The sequence below is a fragment of the Felis catus genome, chromosome A1, assembly GCF_018350175.1.
Source record: "Felis catus isolate Fca126 chromosome A1, F.catus_Fca126_mat1.0, whole genome shotgun sequence".
Lineage (NCBI taxonomy): Eukaryota > Metazoa > Chordata > Mammalia > Carnivora > Felidae > Felis > Felis catus.
This window is the reverse complement of record NC_058368.1, coordinates 132,966,766-132,989,177: the sequence shown is the minus strand read 5'-3', so window position 1 is coordinate 132,989,177 and position 22,412 is coordinate 132,966,766.

Here is a 22,412-nt window from a genome sequence, read left to right as displayed (position 1 = left end):
TGCGTGAGTTAAGAAGTGTTCCTTCTTCCTCTGTTTTGTGAAGGAGTTTTGTAGGAATGATACTCTTTCTTCTTTAATTAGAATTTACCTGTGAAGCCACTTGTCCTTGGGTCTTTCTTTCTTTCTTTCTTTCTTTCTTTCTTTCTTTCTTTCTTTCTTTCCTACTGAAGTAGAGTTAACATACAGTGTTACAGGGGCACACGGGTGGCTCAGGAGGTTAAGCGTCCAACTTTGGCTCAGGTCATGATCTCACAGTTCATGAGTCTGAGCCCTGCATCAGGCTCTGTGCTGACAGCTGAGAGCCTGGAACTTGCTTCAGATTCTGTGTTCCCCCTCTCTCTCTGCCCCTCCCCGGCTCACACTCTGTCTCTTTCTCTCTCAAAAATAAATAAACATTTAAAAAAAATACAATGTTACATTAGTTTGAGATTTTCTTTATGGGAATATTTTTCATCACCAAGCTAAATTTGTATTTCTTACACTCTATTCAGATTTTCTACCTCTTAAAATAATTATGGAAGTTTTTGTCTTTTTGGGAATTTGTCCATTTCATCTAAGTTTTTATCATTTGTTTACCAAAAGATGTTCAGATAGTCCTTATTATCCTCTCAATTTCTGAAAGATCAGTACTAATATTCTCTTTCAATCTTGATAATTTATGCCTTCTCATTTTTACTGGTCCGTCTAGCTTAAAGCCTTGTTAATTTTGTTGATCTTTTCAAAGAAGCATCTTTGAGTTTTATTGATTTTTCTCTATTTTGTTTCTGTTTTATACATTTCGACTCTGATTTTTTTATCATTTTCTTGCTTCTGCCTGCTTTGAGGTAAATCTGCTCTTCTTTTTCTGGTTTCTTAAAGAGGAAGCTTACATTATTGATTTGAGACTTTGTTTTCTAATATTACCATTTAATGCTGTAAACTTTAAGCACTGTGGGGAATATTCTTTTTACAGTGTTCAGAAAAACTATTCAGAGCTAAATGTCTCACCAGAAGCACTATGCTACAAATCCAAATTTCTTTTTGTTATTGATTTATAATTTGATTGTTGTGGTTGGAAAACTTGCTGCAAATAATTTCAAATCTTTTACATTTACTGAGACATGTTTTATGGCCTAACATATGTTCTGTCTTGGAAATTGTTCTTTGTGCACTTGAAAAAAAATGTGTATTCTGCGACAGTTGTGTGCAGTGGCCTGTAAATGTCACTTAGGTCAGGTTAGTTGACGGCACTGATATCCAAGATGCTTATGTAACACGCTATTGCAGGATCCTAGTAGTGGAGAAGCTATCCATGGTAGAGAGCAACCATGCACATGGTAGGAGCTGAACCATGGTGAACCATGTATGCTACAGGAGCTGTGCATAAAGACACGGGAAATCAGCAAGGGAAATCAAATCCTTTCCTGTTGTAGTGATTATTCATTGCTCTCTACTAAACAAGTTTAATGTTGTGCCATCTGGCCAAGAAAAACTATTTAAAAGCCTCAATTTAAATAATATTTAAACAATAGTATTCTTTTCCACAGAGCTAATAATCCAGGGTGAATTTCTAGCCAAGAGACAATAAAATGTCTCTCCTGTGGTATGTGGCCATTAATGTCCCTGCTCGGTATTTTTGGTTTTCAATTCTTACTTTTATATTTTGAATTGCTTGCTAGGTGTCCCTCCTCTGTGTGTATTGCCTGATAGTCAGCTGCTGATTGGCCCAAGGCTGTGCTAAAACACTTCAAACCAGTAAGATTTCCAGCCCTTGCCAATGGATTTGCGGGTTTATGAGCACATTCAAAATTCAGGAATTGTTTGAGTCTTGGTCAACTTTTAGTTCTCGCCAGACTCTCTCAGGTCTCCCCTGAATCCGCTTGCAGCCCCTCAGGCAGCCAGAGATGTGTGAAGAGCTTTTGTAGCCTCTCTGTGTCTCTGTTATTTCCGGGATGCTATGCTATGTCCCTGCTATGTTTCTTGCTGGCTACTTCTCCAACTAGCGCTATAACCTAAGATTAGCAGAATGGTAGACTATGCCCATTCATTTCTTACCAGATTCGCCACTTTTGCTGACCACACTACTGGGTTATATTTTCTGCTCTTGATACAAATCATCAGTCTGTCAGTAAAGCTGCTGCTTTCCACAGCCAGTTCCAGTCCGGTAGAATATCCACGCCATTGGAGCAAGAGGTGGGATGGGAATGGGAACAGCCCCGGGCAAGAACCCCACAGACTCCCCACTGCTCTTACAATTCAGCAGCAGTTTTTCATTAATAAGCACTTCTTGATTGGTTTGCCTTTAGTCAATTTTCCAGAGCTCTGAAATGGCTGGTTCTGACCAGTTTAGTTGTTTCTGGGAAAGAGCGCTTGCCAGCCACTTTACCCCACAAGGGCCAGAAGCCCCTGCCAGTACACTTTGAAATGGACATTCATTCACCTCTGGGAATAATTTCATGATAAACAACTGTCATTACTGTGAGGCTCCTAAAGAGGTAGCAGCCACATGGCCAAGCTCTAAAAATTTCTGTCATTACAGACCATATTTTCCATAATTTACACACAAAGGAACTAAAGCACAGAGAGATCTACACAAAACACATTTGTTGAGTACTTTGTGTCAGATGCTATTCTAGGCACTGTAATGAAGAAAAAAGCCCTACCCACATGATGACATTCCAGTGAATTTCATTCTGGAGACTATGACACTTGTCCAGAATCACCTATCCGATGAGTGATGATTCCAATATGTTTGACTCCAAAGCTCTTCTTACTTCTCCACATTGTCCTTTGTCTTAGTCTGTTGAACTATTATAACAAAACACCATAGACTGAGTGGCTTAAACAACCAAGTTATTTCTCACAGTTCTGGAAGTTGAGAAGTCCAAGATTAAGGTGCCAGCAGATTCAGTGTCTAGTGAAGACCTGCTTCCTGAGTCCTAGATGACCATGTTCTTCCTGCGTCCTCACATGATGCAAGGGGCAAGAGAAATCCCTGGGGTCCCTTTTATAATCCTATTCATGAGGGCTCCGATCATGACCTAAGCACCTCCCAAAGGCCCACATCCCAATACCACCACAATGAGGGCTAGGATTTCAACACATAAATTTGGGGTGTGGGGGACACGAACATTCAGTCCCTGACACTCCTCAGCAATGGCTTAACTGTGCATAATGCTTTTCAGTGTAAATTGAACTTTCAACAATTTCATCTTATTTATTCTTTTTCAGAAATGCATGAAGTAGAACTTTTGAGAGAGAGAGTAGAGAAGGGTAGAGAGACAGAGAGAGATTGAGAGAGAGAGAATCCCAAGAAGGCTCTGTGGATTGACAGCATAGAGCCCGAAGCAGGGCTCCAACTCAAGAACTGTGAGATCATGACCTGAGCCAAAGTCGAATGCTTAAGTGACTGAGCCACAGATGACATGAGCCACAGATGCCGCTCATGAAGTAGAAATTTTAATGAAGGCTAAACTGAAGCATAAAAAACGAGTGTTAAGAAAAAAAAAAAAAGCATTATCGATGGGGCACCCAACTGGCTCAGTCAGAGGAGCATATGACTCTGGATCTCTGATCCATGTGGTTGTAAGTTTGAGCCTAAACATTGGGTGTAGAGATTACATAAACAAACAGACTTAAAAAAAAACAAAAGGCTCACCAAGACTTAAACATGGTTTTTCTAATACCTAGTTATTTCCTTTATTCATTAAACCATAGTGTTTTATCATTTTCTCATAATTTTTTTTTTTTTACTTAGAAAAAGAGAACATGGGGAGAGGGCTGGGTAGAGTGGGGGAGAGAGAGAGAGAGAAAGAGACAGAGACAGAGAGGATCTTAAGTAGACTCCACGCTTAGCATGGAGCCCAACTTGGGCTCCATCCTACAATCCTGGGATCACGACCTGAGCCGAAAAAGAGTCAAAGGCTCAAACAACTGAGCCACCCAAGCACCCCTAAACCATAGTGTTTTAGAAGAAAAACCTTAAGCAGGGGATCACCTATACTTTTTTATTTTGATTAAAAAAAATGTTTGAATACATGCATGTAATTCAAAATTCAAAAGTTACAAAAGGGTTAAAAATCTCTCCCAATTCCTATTTCCCAGCCACGCAGTCTCCCTTTCATGGGAGAACATATTGTACTGTTTGATTCATAAGGTTCTTGGCCTAACACTCAACCAGGTGCCTAATAGGTTTTAACAAAGGTGTTTCAAAGGAACCACATACACAAAGTACAGTGTTAAGACCCATATAAAAAGAGACAGGATTTTTTTTAAGCTTCATTTTTTTTTTAATGTCTATGCATTTATTTTTGAGAGAGAAAGAGAGCCTAAGTGCATGAGCATACACCATACAAGTTGGGGGTAGGGGGGGCGGGGAGAGAGAGTGGGAGAGAGAATCCCAAGCAGCCTCCCTGCCACCAGCCCAGAGCCTGATATGGGCTCCATCCCATGGAACTTTGAGATCATAACCTGAGCCAAAATCAAGAGTCTGATGCTTAAACGACTGCACCATGCAGGCACTCCATATTTTTTAAATAAAAACAGTACATGTTTATTTCTCAGTCATGCTATACATGCAAATGGGTGTCAGAGAATTCTGCTCACTGTAGTCCTCACTGTATATAAATATGCAAGATACAATATTGTATATACAATATGCAACATACAATAGGGATGACTTCTTAGCCTGGTATAGAGCATGGTCTTCTAATAAACTGAAACAAATTGAAGAAAAAGCTTTTCCTGACCTATTTCAGGAAGTTTAGGAGGTAACATCAAAGAAACATTCACTGAAACATCTAAAGAATAAACATTCTTATCTAATTAATTCCCACAAAGCTTCATAGAAATATTTGCAAATTTTAGGAGCTGACATTTTAGGGGCACCTGGGTGGCTCAGCTGGTTAAGTGTCTGACTCTTGGTTTCAGCTCAAGTCATGATCTCACAGTTTGTAGGGTCAAGTCTCATGTTCAGCTCTGCACTGACAGCCAGAGCCTGCTTGGAATTCTCTCCCTCTCTCTCAGCCTCCCCGGCTCGCTCTCTCTCTCTCTCTCTCTCTCTTTCTCAAAATACACAAATAAGCATTTAGAAAAAAACAAGCAGAAATTTTACACTCTTGCCCTGGTTAACTATGTAGACCTAGTTGTTCTTCTTAACGACTTAACGGAAGAATAAAAATTAAAGCAGAACTTTTCACTATGAAATGCTTAAAGCTCTTCACTCTGCCCTCAAGGAGAAGCATTGCTAGAGGTGGGTTCAGTTGATTTTTTTTGAATAGGTGGTCCAGTTGATTCTTACTTCAGTCTAGTTCAACTAGCTTAGAGCAAAGTATCAGTAAATACCAGTATATATACATCTGTCCAAACCTGTTCCCTGGAAGTCTCTCTCTGGGGGACTTCATGGATTGGCAGGGACTGGGAGGCTGGCAGGAGAACTGCAGATACAATGGGAAACTCACCAAGGGCTCACAATATTTGCATTCAATTTCATGATAGTCACTTTCCCCCCTTTTTCTCTCATTCACCGTGGAGACAAAACTAATAACTAATTTCTTTATGTTTAAAGGTAAAAAAAACTTCTTAAAGTTTCGGTATTTAATAGAGACTGCATTTTCTTTAATATACTCTACTGGTTAAATTAGATTTAGCTTACTGATTTATTTTTTTGTGAAGGTATAACTGACACAGAACATCATATTAGTTTCATGTGTATAACATAATTATTCAATATTTGTGTGTATTGTGAAATGATAATCACAATACATTAACACCCATCATCATAGTTACACATTTTTTCTTATGATGAGAACTTTTAAGACCTCCCTTAGCAACTTCCAAATATGCAATATAGTATTGTTAACTATTGTCATCATGCTGTACATTACATCCCTGTAACTTCTTTATTTTATTACCGGAAATGTGTACCTTTTTGATCCCCTTCACCTATTTTGCCCACCCTACCCCCCTCCTTCTGGCAACCACCAGTTTGTTCTCTATGAATGAGGTTTTGCGGGGGTTGTATGGTTTTGTTTTTGTTTTTCTTTAGATTCCACAGGTAAGTGAGATCAAACAAGAGTGCCTAGGTGGCTCAGTAGGTTAAGCATTAGACTTTAGCTCAGGTCATGATCTCCCACATTGTGAGTTTGATCCCCACATTGGGCCCTCTGCGGTCAGTATGCAAACCCCACTTCAGATCTTCTAGCCCCTCTCTCTTTGCCCCTTCCCCACTTATGCACACACAAAGGCCTCTCTCCCTCCCTCAAAAATAAGTACACATTTAAAGAAGTTAAAAGAAGTTAAAGAAGTTATTTGTCTTTTCCTTCAAGGTCCATCCATGTTATCATAAATCTTGTCACAAGATTCCCTTCTTTTTATGGCTAAATAACATTTGATAACTGGATTTTTTTTTAACATTTATTTATTTTTGACAGAGACAGAGACAGAGTGTGAGCTGGGAAGGTCAGAGAGAGAGAGAGGAAGACACAGAATCTGAAGCAGGCTCCAGACTCTGATCCATCAGCACAGAGCCTGATGCAGGGCTCTAACCCACGAACCATGAGATCGTGACCTGAGCAGAAGTCAAACGCTTAACCAACTGAGCCACCCATGCACCCCATGAGAACTGGATTTTTTTAATGAGTTTTTTTGGACCTCTATCTACATGAAATTGCATTAATTAGGTAAAACAAATTAATCATCTTTCCTCCCCAAACTGAAATCTCCTTCCTGATTTTCCTGGTTTTGTATTTGGAGAAACAGGAAAACAAGAAGCAATATAAACTAGAGCTGAGAGAACGGAGTGATTTAGTCTTACAGTTAAAATTAAGTGAATAACAAACTGGGGAAATGAAGTAAAAAGAATAGAGGTGTTCATGGTACTGGGTTTTCAATTTTCTTCTAGGCTTTATTTTTCAAAAGTAAAAAAAAAAATTTGAGAAAATAAGCCAAGTGTCACAAAGGGTATCTAATTTTAAAACATCAAAATATCATTCAGTTATGTTGTGCTTTACCTAAAACCAAAGGAGCAAACTAAACTTCTACTTTAAAAACAAGATAAATTAAGAATGATTTTTAAGTGACAAAAGGGATCTTAACTTTACTATACGATTTCTTTAAATACCAAGCTTCCTACATGCTCATATAATTTATTGGTTTACATAGAACACATGTTCAGAACTGGATTCAGTGAGGAATATCTAGATTAACATCTGAATGAGGTGGGCCTCCCACATATATCTGAGGTCTTGAATTAGAAAATTTGAATTAAAATCAGAATTTGCAAAATAAATTTCACGTGGACTTCTCTTTAAACTCTACATGGAGCTATACTTTTTGATAAATCAGACTTATTTCTCTACCTCTAGAGGCAATAGTGTATTTGTTTGAAGCAAAGAAAACCAAGCGAATAATCCTGGAAACAGAAAATGACTGTGAGGCTTTCAGACCTGAGTTTAATTAAGACCTGATTATTTTTAGCATTGAGTTAACTGAGAGTTATATATAAGGAGTTGAGAAATAGGAAAAGAGCAGTGATTTTTTTTTCCTCTCTGAAAGTAACATTTACAAAACCTAATTACAAAAAGGGGCACCTGGGTGGCTCAGTTGGTTAAGTGTCTGACTCTTGATTTCAGCTCAGGTCATGATCTCCTGGTTGTGGGATCGAGCCCCACAGGGGGGCTCCGAGTTGACTGTGGAGCCTGCTTGGGATTGTCTCTCTCCCTCTCTCTCTCTACCTCTCCCCTGCACACATGCTCTCCCTCTCTCTCTGTCTCTCAAAATCAATAAAGAAACGTTTTTTAAAATCTAATTTACAAAAATAACACACCTTCAATATTTTAAAAATATACAGAGGGGGGCACATGACTGATTCAGTTGTACAGCTGCGACTCTTGATCTCAGGGTTGTAAATTTGAACCCCATGGTGGGTGTAGAGATTACTTAAAAATAAAATCTTTTTAAATAAATAAAGCAACTATTGTAACTATGTGCCACGAGTTAAAGGTTAGCACTGTTGAAATGAATCAAAAGATAGAAGTTCTTAGCAGAAAAATAGGAACCAAAACATAGAACAAAACAGACATTTTGGAACTGAAAATACAACATTTGAAATAAAAATGCTCCCTCAATGCAGAATAAGGTAACAAATGAAAGACTTGATGACAGAAAAATAATTTATCCAATTGCCCACAGGTTTGGTGGATGGGGAAGGTCTCCTTCATGGGCCTGGTTCACAGATGCCCCCTCTCCTCACTATGTCTTCACATAGCAAATGGGGACAAGGGAGTGTTCTGCAGCCTCTTTTATGAGAGCATTACGTCCTAAAGGACCCACTTTCTGACACCATCACCTTGGGAGTTAAGATTTCAACATATAAATTTGTGGGGGGACATAAATATTCATCCTGTAGCCTCAAGTACTCTTGGGTTGTATCCTAGATATTTTGAATACGGCAGTGTGAGAGCTCGGATCCTGATAAAACCATATGAAGGATGTCTTTACATACGTACATATACATATCCTCGTTTGGACTTCAACTCTGTCTCACTTTGTATCAGTCATGGTTCCGATATGAGTTCAGTTTTCAAAACCTCTGGTAGGCTGCTTTATAGCCATCCAGGTTGTTTATCCCTCTCAGGGGTAGGTTGGGACTGGGGGTGGCAGTTTTTGTTATAGTTCAGTTTTCAAATCTTTTGCTATCCTGCCAACAAGAAACAAAAAATGAATGAGCTACATCTCTGATCTTAAGGGACTCACCATTTATCACTCAGTACATTTGTTTAGCAATATTTTGCTAAGAAGATAAATTTGTTACATTTGAAAAATCATCTACCAAAGTGAACTGTGAGGAAGGAACACTTGGAAAATGTTTTACCAATAATACACCAGTAAGTGGTAGTCAACGTCTCTCTCATTACTGGATTATTAAACTGAGAACAAAAAAAATAGAGACCAAAATAGACTCCATGTGCTCTGGACACTTGCAACAGTATGACTACCATGCACACGTGCTGATCACTGTGTCACAGATGAACTAGAGCCACGTTTTGATTTGCCACACAGGTATCCAACCTGACACGTCTCAGAATCAGTTTAGTATTTAGCTGTGTTCAAAGATCTTATGAAACACAATTAAACCAAATTAAATTACTTTTTTTTTTTGTTTTAGTTTAGAAAGTGCCTCTGGAACAAACAGGTCAGACAGGACCTGTGATCTAGTGGAAATCTATGGAAAAACAACTTTCAATGACATATGGCAGAGCCCCTTCAGGCTTATAATTAGTCTATAATAAACCAAAGGTCACCATATGTTGTGGCACAGTGGGTGCTTGTGCAAACATCCCAGATGATCAAGTTGAATTTCAAAATGGATATATTGATTAACTTACAGATAAACTAAAAATATGAAGAATATTGGAGAAAGTAAGAAAAACCATTTAGTAGGGAAAATTCCTTTCCTGCATAAATTCAAAACTTTTTATGGAAATATTTCAGTCCTTTTCAAAAGAGCTACCTTAAATATCATATGTGGTTCTCATTTATATGCAATGTCTGCTTTTATTTTTGTTTTTTTTAAACAATTGCATGTTGTGAGCGTGCATGTTTGTCAAGCTTTACAATGGTTATGGCATATAGATGTTTAACATCTAAGTTAGTATGCTCTTTCCCATTAAGTGTTCTGATTTTCAAGGATTACTTTTTCATATTATCAGAAAATAGATTTGAATTTAACATTAAAAAAAATCTTGGCAACTGCCAAGTTTATAATACAGTATAATTACCTATAATCACCATGCTGTACATAGGGTCCCCACAAGCTATTCAGCTGATAAATGGAATTTATGCCCTTTCATCAACATCTCCCCATTTCCCACACCTCCTCAGCCCGTGGTAACCACTGCTCATACTTTCTAAGTGTTTGGCTTTTTTAGATTCTACATGTAAATGAAATCATATAGTAGTTGTCTGTCTCTATCTGTCTTCTTTCACTCGGATGATGCCCTCAAGGTCCTTCCATATTGTTACAAATTGAAGGGTTTCCTTCTTTCTCATGGCTGAATTATATACACGTACCTCACATCTTCATGCATTTATTCGCTAACACGTAGGTTGTTTCCATACCTTGGTTGTTGTGAATAATGCTGCAACAAACGTGGGAATGCAGATATCTTCTCGAGATCCTGATTTCATTTTTAGCAGGGGACATACCCAGGAGTGGAATTGTTGAATCTTATGGTAATTCTATTTTTAACTTTTTAAGGACTCTCCATACTGTTTTCCACTGTAGCTGCACCGTTTTGCATCCCCACCAAAAAGGCACAAGTTTCCCTTTTCTCCACATCCTCACTAATGCTAGTTCTCTCTTGTCTTGTTAATGACAGCCATTCTTTTTTTTTTTTAATTTTTTAATGTTTATTTATTTTTGAGAAAGACAGAGAGACAGAGTGCAAGCTGGGAAGGGGTAAAGAGAGGGAGACACAGAATCTGAAGCAGGATCCAGGCTCTGAGCTGTCAGCACAGAGCCTCACACAGGGCTCAAACCCATGAACATGAGATCATGACCTGAACCAAACTAGGGTGCTTAACCGACTGAGCCACTCAGGCGCCCCTAATGACAGCCATTCTGACAGCTGTGAGATAGCATCACATTGTGGTGGTGATTTGCCTTTTCCCAAAGATTATTGAAGTAAAGCACCTTTTTATGTACCTGTTGGCCATTTGTATTTCTTCTTTGGGAAAATATCAATTTAGTTCCTGGGCACATTTTTTAATCAGATTGTGTTTTTTGTTTGTTTGTTTGTTTGTTTTTGCTGTTGAGTTGCTTGAATTCCCTATATACTTTGGATATTAGGCTCTTATCAGATATATGATTTACAAATATTTCCTCCCATTATATAGGCTGCCTTTTCATTTTATTGATTATTTCTTTGGCTGTGCAAAAGCTTTTTCACTGGAAGTAGTCCCACTTTTGTATTTTCTATTTTGTTGCTTGTGCTTTAAGCATCATATCCAAAAAATCATCTTTCATTCTGCTAATGTAGTGTATCATTTTTGGTTTGCATATGTTAAACCATTTTTACATCCCAGGGATAAATCCCATTTGCTCATGATATAGGATCTCTTAATGTGTTATTGAACTCAGTTTTCTGGTATTTTTTTTTTGAGGATTTCTGCATCTGTGTTCATCAGGGATATTGGCCTATAGTTTTCTTGTCCTGTGGTATCCTTGTCTGGTTTTGGTAGCAGAGTATTGCTGTCATTGCAAAATGAGTTTGAGCATGCTGTGTCTTCAATTTTTTGAAATAGGTTGAGAAGGATCGATATTAATTCTTCTTTAAATGTTTGGTAGAGGGGTGCCTGGGTGGTGCAGTCGGTTAAGCGTCCGACTTCAGCCAGGTCACGATCTCGCGGTCCAGGAGTTCAAGCCTTGCGTCGGGCTCTGGGCTGATGGCTCAGAGCCTGGAGCCTGTTTCCAATTCTGTGTCTCCCTCTCTCTCTGCCCCTCCTCCGTTCATGCTCTGTCTCTCTCTGTCCCAAAAATAAATAAACGTTGAAAAAAAAAATAAAAAATAAATAAAAAATAAATGTTTGGTAGAATTTTTCAGTGAAATCACTTGGTCTGGGCTTTATGTAGTACACAGGAGGTTTTGGATTACCAAGTCAATCTCTTTCCTAGTTATAGGTCAGTCCAGATGTTCTACTTCTTTCTGATTTAGTCTTGGTAGGTTATATGTTTCCAAAAGTGTATCTGTTTTTTCCCAGGTTATCATTTGTTTTTTTTTTTTAATTTATTTTATTTTTTTTTACATTTTATTTAGTTTTGAGAGACAGAGAGAGGCAGACTGCAAGTGGGGGAGAGGCAGTGAGAGAAGGAGACACAGAATCTGAATCAGGCTCCAGGCTCTGAGCTGTCAGCACAGAGCCGGACACAGGGGTCAAACTCACAAACTGTGAGATCATGACCTGAGCCAAAGTCGGACGGACGCTCAACCTACTGAGCCATTCAGGCGCCCCAAATTTTGTTTTTAATGTTTATCCATTTTTGAGAGACAGAGACAGATCCTGAGCAGGAGAGGGGCAGAAAGAGGCAGAGACACAGAATCTGAGGCAGGCTCCAGACTCTGGTGTGTAAAGTTTGGTCGTTTGACATCTTTTATTTATTTATTTATTTATTTATTTATTTATTTATTTATGAGAGAGAGAGAGAGAAAGCGACGGAGGGACAGAGTGAGAGGGGGACAGAGGATCTAAAGCAGCTCTGTGCTGACAGCACAGAGCCCAACGCGGGGCTCAAACTCATGAACCATGAGATCATGATCTGAGCTCAAGTCAGACGCCTAACCAACTGAGCCATAATTGTTCATTATAGTCTCTTAGGATCCTTTGTATTTCTTTGATATCAGTTGTAATATCTCCTCTTTCATTTCTGATTTGATTTATTGGAGTTTTCTCTCTTTTTTTCTTAGTCTAGCTGAAGGTTGTAAATTTTGTTTATCTTTAAAAAACAAACAGCCTGTAGTTTCAGTGATCTTTTCTTTTTTTTCTGTTTTTTTTGTTTGTTTGTTTTTTTTGGTCTCTATTTCATTTATTTCCCGTCTCATCTTTTTTATATCCTTCCTTCTGCTAACTTTAGCTTTAGTTTGTTCTTTTGCTAGCATTTTGGTGTATAAAGTTAGGTTGTTTATTTGACATCTTTAATTAATTCATTCATTTATTTTTGGGTGGGGTAGAGAGAAAGTGGGGGAAGGGCAGAGAGAGAGGGGGATAGAGGATCTGAAACAGGTTCTGTGCTGTCAGCAGAAAGCCCAATGTGGGGTTCAAACTCAATGAGCCATGAGATTCTGACCCGAGCTAAAGTCAGATGCTTAACTGACTGAGCCACTCAGGCGCCCCTTTATTTTTTCTTAATGTGGGTATTTAGCACTAGAAAACTTCCCACTTAGAACAGCTTTTGCAGCATCCCATAGGTTCTGTGTGTTGTTTCTCCATTTTTGTTTTTTCAAGTGATTTTTAACTTTTCAGTGTATCCCCTGACCCATTAGTTGTTCAGGTAAGTGTTGTTTAATGTCAACACATTTGTGAATTTTCTAGTTTTCCTCCTTGTATTGATTTCTAGTTTCATACCATTGTAGTCAGAAAGAATACTCTGTATGGTTTCAATCTTCTTAAATTTGCTAATATTGTTTTGTGCCATTGTTTATGATGTCTCCTAGAGAATGTTTCATATGTACTTGAGAAGAATGTGTATTCTTCTGCTGTAGGATGGCGTGTGTCTATTACGTCCACTTTCTCTAAAGTATGGTCCAAGTCCAACATTTCCCTGTTGATTTCTGTCTGGACGATCTATCCATTGTTAAAAGTGAGGTGTTGACGTCCCCTACTGTTGTTTTATTATGATCTATTTCTCCCATCAGATCTGTCAGTATTTGCTTTATATATTTAAAAGCTCTTATGTTGTGTACATATATACTTATGATTTTGTATCTTCTAGATGAATTTATCTTTATACCATTATATAAATATTTTCTTTGTCTCAGGGCGCCTGGGTGGCTCGGTCAGTTGGGCATCCGACTTCGGCTCAGATCATGATCTCATGGCTCGTGAGTTCGAGCCCCATGTTGGGCTCTGGGCTGACAACTCAGAGGCTGGAGCCTGCATTGGATTCTGTGTCTCCCTCTCACTCTGCCCCTTCCTCGCTCGTACTCTGCCTCTCTCTCTCTCTCAAAAATAAATAAACGTTTTAAAAAATTAAAAAAAAAAAAACTTCTTTGTCTCTTGTTACCATTTTTGGCCTATAGTCTATTTTGTCTGATATAAGCATAGTTACCTTACTCTCCTTTGGTTTTCACCTGCATGGCATATGTTTTTCCATCCCTTCACCTTGAGCCTATGTGTGTCATTAAAGCTGAAGTGAGTCTTTTCCAAACAGTATATGATTGGGTCTTATTTTTCTCACCCATCCAGCTACTCTATGTGTTTTGATTGGAGAATTCAATCTATTGACATTTAAGGTAATCATTAACAGGTAAGGACTCAGTAATGCCATCTTAGTGTTTTCTTGCTGTTTTGTAGTTTCCTTATTCTTTTCTTCCTCTTTTGCTCCCTTCCTTCACAAATTGATAGTGACATATTTGTTCCCTTTCACTTTATATTTGGAATCTACTATAGTTTTTGCTTTGTGGTTACCATGAGGTTTACAATAAAACATCTTATATTTGTAACAGTTTATTTCACACTGACAACCACTTAACTTCGATTGCATATGAAACTTCTACGCTTTTCCTCCCCATCTTTTATGATGCACAATTCACCTCCTTTTATACTGTATAACAATATAACATTATAGACAGTGTTACACAATATGACATTAAATTGTTGCAGGTATAGCTATTTTTAATACTTGGGTCTTTTAGTCTTTATACTGGAGTTAAGTAGTTAACATAGTTAAGAGTTAAGTAGAGTTAAGTAGTTAACTGTGTTGGAGTATTCTGAATCCGACTATACGCTTACCCTTACCAGTGTGTTGTATATTTTCATATGTTTTCACGTTACTGAGTAGCATCCTTTCATTCAACTTGAGAAACTCCTTCAGCCTGTTTTGCAAGGCAGGTCTAGTGGTAGTGAACTCCTTCAGCTTCTGTTTGTTTTTGAAATTATTTACCTTTACTTCACCTCTGAAGGGCAAGCCTTGCTGAGTAAAGTATTCTTAGTAGGCAGGTTTTTTCTTTCAACATTTTGAGTATGTCATCTGACTGTCTCCTGACCTGCAATATCTCTGCTGAGAAGTTTACTGGTTGCCTTATAGGGATTTCCTTGTATGAGATCTTTTTTTTTTTCTCTTGCTGCTTTTAGAATTCTCAGTCTTTGACTTTGGACAGCTTTATTAAAATGTGTGAAAGGTGATTAGATTGACATTTTAGGGTAATCTATTAACTTCACAAACTCGGATGTTCCAATCTCTTCTGGGTTTGGGCAGTCCTCAGCCATTATTTCTGTACATAAGCTTTCTACCTTTTTCTCCCTGTCTTGTCCTTCTCAGATTCCAGTGATACGTACAGTGGTTCTCTTGATGGTATCCCGATATGTCCTATAGGCTTTCTTCATTCATTTTCATTCTTTTTGTTTATTTGCTCCCCTGATTGGATAATTGCAATTGGTCGTCTTTTAGCTCAACCATTCTTTCTTCTGACTTAATACTAATGTTGAAGCTCTAAGGGCACTTGAGTGGCTCAGTCTGGTAACCATCTGACTTCACCTCAGTTCATGATCTGAGTTCATGGGTTTGAGTCCCACATTGGGCTCTGTGCTGACAGCTTAGAGCCTGGAGCCTGCTTCAGATTTTGCATCTTCCTCTCTCGATGCTCCTCTCCGATTCACACTCTGTCTCTCTCTCTCTCAAAATAAATAAACATTAAAAAATTGAAAAAAAAATTGAAGCTCTCTATTGAATTTTCCAGGTCAGGCATTGAGTTCTTCAGTCTCAAAATTTCTGTTTGGTTCTACTTTATGTTCTGTCTCTTTGTTGAACTTCTCATTTTGTTCTCGCTTGGCTTTCTTGATATTGTTAACTTTTTATTTGTGTTCTTTTGCAGCTCTTTAGAACAATTATTTTGAATTCTTTGACAGTTTCTATATCTCCATTTCTTTGGGGCCAGTTGCTGGAGGCATACTGTATTCCTTTAGTGGAGTTATGTTTCCCTAATTCTACATGATCCATGACATACTCAAAATGTTGTGCAGTTGTCTGCGTGTTGAAAAAGCAATTACTTTTTCTAGACTTTATGGACTAACTTGAGTAAAAGAAGACTTTCACCAGTGGGTGACAGCATGCTGAAGAATGTTATCACCCTGGATCTGAAGCACAGAGTTCCAAATGCACAGATATGTGGTGGCACTGGGTCTGAGGGACAGCAGGGGGCATGTCTTTTTGGCTCAGGCTGCTGGGATCCACAGCAACTGTGTGGTCCTTGGTGAGCACTGTGGGGTGTCTATAAGTAGCTACAAGGGCTGTTGGGGTCTTTAGCAATGCCTCCAGGTCCAGTGGCTAGGGACCAGGCAAGCAGCAGTGGTGGCCAGAACTAGTGGTATACATATACTTGGCTGCATGTGCCAGCTGCAGGTGCCTATGTAGTGGCAAGGGCCTGTTGTAGACACACACACATAATGGTGATGGCTAGGGTAAGCAACAAGGGCCAAGGGCCAGCTGCAGGCTCACTGGAAGCTGCAGGGGCCCTGTCTGTCAGCATGGTTTCCTACAGCTGCACAACCTCCCTCGGGTTTGCACATTGCAGTGGAGGCCAGTTACAAGGGTTGGGTCAGAGGTGTGTAAGTATACAGCCAGAGGGGACAGCTGTAGACAAACATGGTGATGCAGGCCAGTGACAGAAATCAGGGCCTGATCCAGACCCACAAGCAACTGTCAGTGCCCTGGTTATTGATGTGGTGTTTCTTGTCTGCACAGGCTTCCCTTGGGCACACACACACTGCAATGGAGGCTGGTGACAAATGTCAGGTCAGCAGCATGCCAGTGCAAAGCTGGAGGGGCTAGACTCAAGCAGGTGCATGGGTAATAGGTGTCAGCTGCCAGTGGCTAGGCTTGTGTCTTCACTTGTAAAGCTGCAGGGTCCTGAGCTCATTACCACTGTGGTTCCCAGGCTGTGAAAGGGGTACATAGAGGGGAGAGTATCAGACAGCTGGTATAAAAACTAAATACCTGTGGGGCAAAAGATAGTAAAATCTGCAGGGTGTTTCCAGTGAATATACTGGTTGTTAGTTTCTTCAGGGGCAAAATGTGCTCAAAATATACAAAATATACAGGGTTTGTCAGCAGAACAGGCTGTGAACCACAACGACTCCTGCTACTGGGAGCAACTGTTTTGCTTCCTTGCTTCTAGCCAGCTTTACATCTCAGCTTTGCCCATCTAGGAGGACTGAAACCAAAGCGGGACCTTCATGCAGTGCCCCAAAGACTGAGGAAGCTGGTTGCTCACTCCACTCTTCCTTTCCGGGTGAGAGGAACTCTTAAAGGCTAGGAAATTCCCTCTTGGCATCAGAAATGCTGATTTGGGGAATGGGATGGTGCAGGAAAAATGAAGCTGTCTTCCCCTTCTTATGCAGTTATTCTTAGGTCTTTTGGTCCACTGTGTTGCTAAAATTTCTAAAGTAGTCTCCAGAGCTGTTTTTTTTGTTCACAAATAGCTGTTTAATTGTTGATATTTAGGGAAGGATGCAGTTGGGCTCTCCTACATCACCATTTGTCCAATGTCTGCTTTCAAACTTATCCATGAGTTGCTGGTGGTCAAATATTTACTATCATATTTGATAATGACTGACCCAAGTTCACGTTTTCCCTTAAAATTTAGACAGACAACATAGCAATTACAGCAAGTTTTGATAATAAGGCCAACACAATCCATAAAGCTATCACTCCAGGCTTAAAAAAAATTTTTTTTAAGGTTTATTCATTTTTCAGAGACAGAGCATGAGCGGGGAGGGGCAGAGAGAGAGGGAGACACAGAGTCCAAAGCAGACTCCAGGCTCTGAGCTGTCAGCACAGAGCCCGATGTGGGGCTCGAACCCACAGAGGGTGAGATCATGACTTGAGCTGAAGTCAGACGCCCACCCAACTGAGCCACCCAGGTGCCCCTACCACTCCAGTCTTTATATAACACTTCTGGAGGGGCAATCATAATATATATATATATATATATATATATATATATATATATATATTTAATTTTTTAATGTTTATTTTTGAGAGAGAGAGAGGCACAGAAATTGAGTGGGGGGGGGGAGAGAGAGAGAGAGAGAGAGAGAGAGAGAGAGAGAGAGAAGAATCCAAAGCAGGCTTCAGGCTCTGAGCTGTCAGCACAGAGCCCGATGCAGGGCTTGAACTCACCAACGGTGAGATCATGACCTGAGTGGAAGTTGGACGATTAACCCAACAGAGCCACCCAGACACGCCCACGTATTTTCATAAATTGCCTTTCCCACTTATCATTATGCTTATTATAATCAGTTTTTGTGTTGTCTTCCTATATTTCTAATTATCATTTAAAATTTATACAGTAGACCAAGGGCCTGCTTTAATTAATTATTCTCATATTATTGCCTATTTGGGTTGCTACCAGTTTTTTGCTTTAACATATAGTACTTCCATGAACACCAAAATAACTGTTAAGGCTCAGTGACACCAGTAATCCCATTTGTGTCTGATGACAACCAATTCAAAAATCAATATTTTAATTTGTACCATGTTTGTTTCATATTTAGCAGAGCTTAAAGCAAACTAGATAATAGACACATATAGAAACTGTCTGTAATTAAATAATATCTGGATTATTTCTCACAGTTATAGAGAGCTTCTTTTTTCTGGTTTTTCAGAGTGATGGAACAATTTAGAAATTTTTCTTGTTTTGGTTTTTTTTTTAATGTTTTTATTTATTTTTGAGACAGAGAGAGGCAGAGCATGAGGAGGGGAGGGGCAGAGAGAGAAGGAGACCCAGAATCCAAAACGGGCTCCAGGTTCTGAGCTGTCAGCACAGAGCCTGATGTGGGGCTCGAACTCACGGACCACGAGATCATGACCTGATCCGAAGCCAGACGCTCAACCGACTGAGCCACCCAGGCGCCCCTCTTGTTTTGTTTTTGACCAAAATTAAAAATGCCCAGGGACTATTAAATACAAATAAAGAAATGTTTGATTTTTTCTGATGTACTATTCCAGCAGAATCTTTCCCTCTTTTTAAGAATTTCAATACAGGGGTGACTGGGTGGCTCAGTCAGTTAGGCATCTGACTTCTGATCAGGTCATGATCTCATGGCTTGTGGGTTCAAGCCCTGTGTCAGGCTCTGGGCTGACAGCTCAGAGCCTGGAGCCTGCTTCAGATTCCGTGTCTCCCTCTCCCTTTGCCCCTCCCCCACTCACACTGTCTCTCGAAAATAAACATTTTTCAATTAAAAAATAATTTAAAAGTTTCAGTACAAACTGGCTTTGCCAATACATTTTATAATAAACACTTGATAAAAGAAATTCTTAACTGGCTAGTAGCATATATGTATACAAAAACTATAGCACAAATAACTATATTTAGAAATGTAAGGTTATGTACAACTGTGTACCATTTTCCTAACATGGAAGCAAGGACGATTTCATAAATATTGAAGTAGAAAAGCTGATGTTCTATTTTCTGATTTGATAGATCAATACATAGTATTTGAAATGTAACCAGTTACATCCAGTTCATTTTAAAACCATGAGCAGGATGATTGAAGTAGCAATGTTTTTGCTTTTGTCCCTAAAGATAATGAACATGCTGTTGGGTTGTGAAGAAAGTGAGGATAGAGAGCAGATGGGATTTTTGGCATAGAGCAGGCAAGCCTGACTGTCGGCAGCAGGAGCTGGCTAATGTTCTAGCATACGGTGCTGATAATACCTCAATCAATTAAAGAAGTGCCATCCAGGATTTGCCAGTCAGAAGACATCTTCACTACTTTTTCTTAAAGCCATGAACGGCTTCATTATAACCTCCTATGGGGCCAAGCAGCCAATTTAGGATTCACTTTTGACAGTTGGCTGATGTCAGTTTTTCAATGAATGTATGTGCTTGCCTGGAAATATTGCTAATGTGAAATGTTGCTATTTGTATGATACTATGTCACCATCTGAACAGCACAAGCATAATTTATTCGTCACCCACAAATATTTATTGAACTTAACTGTTGACTGCTTTAATATGTACATAACAAACCTTTTGTTTTCAAAGCTGATTAGACTGCAAATCAGCATGGGGCTTCCTGTGAATTCCCCTGTTCCTCCTGTATCTCTCCCCATGGCATTTATCAATTTGTTTTTATAATCTCTCTCTCAGAGTAAAAACCAAAGTGATCCTTACAATGGCCTAACAGACCCTACACAAACTTCCTTATATATCTGACCTCTTCTTGCCCTCCCTCTTTCCCTCTCCCTCTGTCTGACTCTCTTCATGTGGATGAAGTATAAAATTCCACTCTATGGAAAGAAATGATCCTTTACACTAGGTTGAGCACTTACTGGATACCCAGCACATCAGAGTGGATATGAAAGATCTTCCTTTGAGGAGTTTCCAATAATTTCAGAAATGAGACTAAAAAAAAAAGCAAACACACATGACAATATAATAATAAATAAATTGGTGCCATAAGTTATAAACTGAATAAGTTTTAAATATCAAAGAACAGCAAAGTTCAGCGTTCAGAAAGGGCATGATGAAGACTATATCCTTGTACCCAGTTATCATCATGACTTTATTTACTGTTTATTATTATTTTATTTATTTTTTATCATTAAAAGGAAGGCTTCCGAATCTTTGTTTTTCTCCCCTTACTTTCCCCTGAGTACCAGGTGGATATTTCTAAACGCTCCAAACTAAGCAAGTGCGAATCTGAATTTATTAATCCTGATTTCTTTTTTTGTTAATTTTATTTATTTATTTTGACAGAGAGAGAGCAGGGGAGGGGCACACAGAGAGGGAGAAAGAGAGAATCCCAAGTAGGCTCCACACTGTAAGCACAGAGCCCACCACGGGGCTCAAACTCACAAGCCCTGAGATCAGGACCTGAGCCAAAACCAAGAGTCAGATGCTTAACCAACTGAACCACCCAGGCAACCGTATTATTCCTGACTTCAATTAGTGGCATCACTACCTGTCTTCCAAGAACAGCCAGAACCTGGAAGCCACCCTTCATGCCTCCTAACTGCCCCCTCCCCCGCATCTGCAGCTTATTATCCTGGGACCTCTTAAGTATGTCCTAGGTATACGTTTTCTTCCCTAAACTTCCTTTTTCAGCACCTTGGCTGGTGCCAATGTCATCTCTATTGTGGGTTTTACAAGAACCTTCTAACCATGTACTAACTCTAAGCTTCTTTTCCCTAAGCCCAGCCACGACTACCCCATCTATTTTACATACAACATAGTGATCTTTTTAAAGTTCAAATCAAATCATTTATGTTTGAATGTTTATTTCAAATGTTTATTTTCGAGAGACAGTGTGAGTGGGGGAGGGGCAAAGGGAGAGGGAGACACGGAATCTGAAGCAGGCTCCAGGCTCTGAGCTGTCAGCCCAGAGCCTGACACAGGGCTTGAACCCACAAGCCATGAGATCATGACCTGATCAGAAGTCAGATGCCTAACTATTGCTCTTGGAATAAAATCTTTTGCATGATAGCAACGGTCCTTCTTGTCACCAAGCCTTTCCAGATGACATTCTGGATGCTCTCCTGTCTGACGGCAGACAGTAGGGTATTTTCCTTATTACCAAATCTAACAAGTCCCACTAGGGCCAATATTAACCAAGGGGGTCTGATCCAAGGGAGTGGAATAGGGTCTTGGAGAGGGACTTTGGAAATGTTCTAGGGACAAAGCCAAGGCCAAAGTTTTCGGCTCTTGGATAGGTTCTGATCCAGCTCTATTGGGGAGAATTATAGGAATCAGGGGGAGCAAAAGTAGAAAATGAACCCTGCTTGTTGCATCCAATTTCTACTGCCATGACTACAAAATTAGCAGTTCAAAACTTGACACATATACTATCTCAAAGTTCCTGGAGGTCAGGAGCCCAGGCATGGCTTGGATGGGACCTCTGCTCAGGGATCCACAGGCAGCACTGAGCACAGCTGGACTGCAATCTCATCTGGTACTTGGGGTCCTCTTTCAGGCTCGTTCAGGTTGTTAGCAGAATTCAGCTCCTGGCGGTTGTAGAACTGAAGCCCTCAGCTCTTAGAGGTTGCCTCTCTCCATAGGCAGTTCACAATACGGTTGCTTCTTCAAGCTCAACAGGAGAACATCTTTCTTGCTTCAGGTCATTTAGAGACGGCCTGGTGTCTGTCTGCCTGCCTATCTCTCTCTCAAAATACGTCCTTAATTCTGTACCTCCTCTATTTTATTATCCCTCCCTCTCTGATCCTAGCCATGAAAATACAGTATGAGGGGCGCCTGGGTGGCTCAGTCGATTAAGTGTCTGACTCGGTCGTGATCTTGCAGTTTGTGGGTTTGAGCCCCATGTCAGGCTCTGTGCTGGCAACTCAGAGCCTGGAGCCTTTTTCAGATTCTGTGTCTCCCTCTCTATTTCTCCAGCTCCCCTGCTCATGCTCTGTCTCTCTCAAAAAAGAAACATTAAAAAATTAATTAAAAAAGAAAATACATTATGAAAGGCAATTTTTCTTTTTTTGTATTTATGCTTTTTTTTTACACTTCTTTTCTATAACTTGAGTGTGTATTGTCATCCATTAATTTATTTACTAGTCACTATTACTATCCCTATTCCCCAGATTGGGAAATGAGGCACAGAAATGTTAAAGAACTTCTCTAAGTTCACACAACCAATCCTAGCTAACTAGTAGATCTGGAATTCGAGACACCTTGGGTGGGGACAGTTGGGTAGCTTATGTCCTACCCATA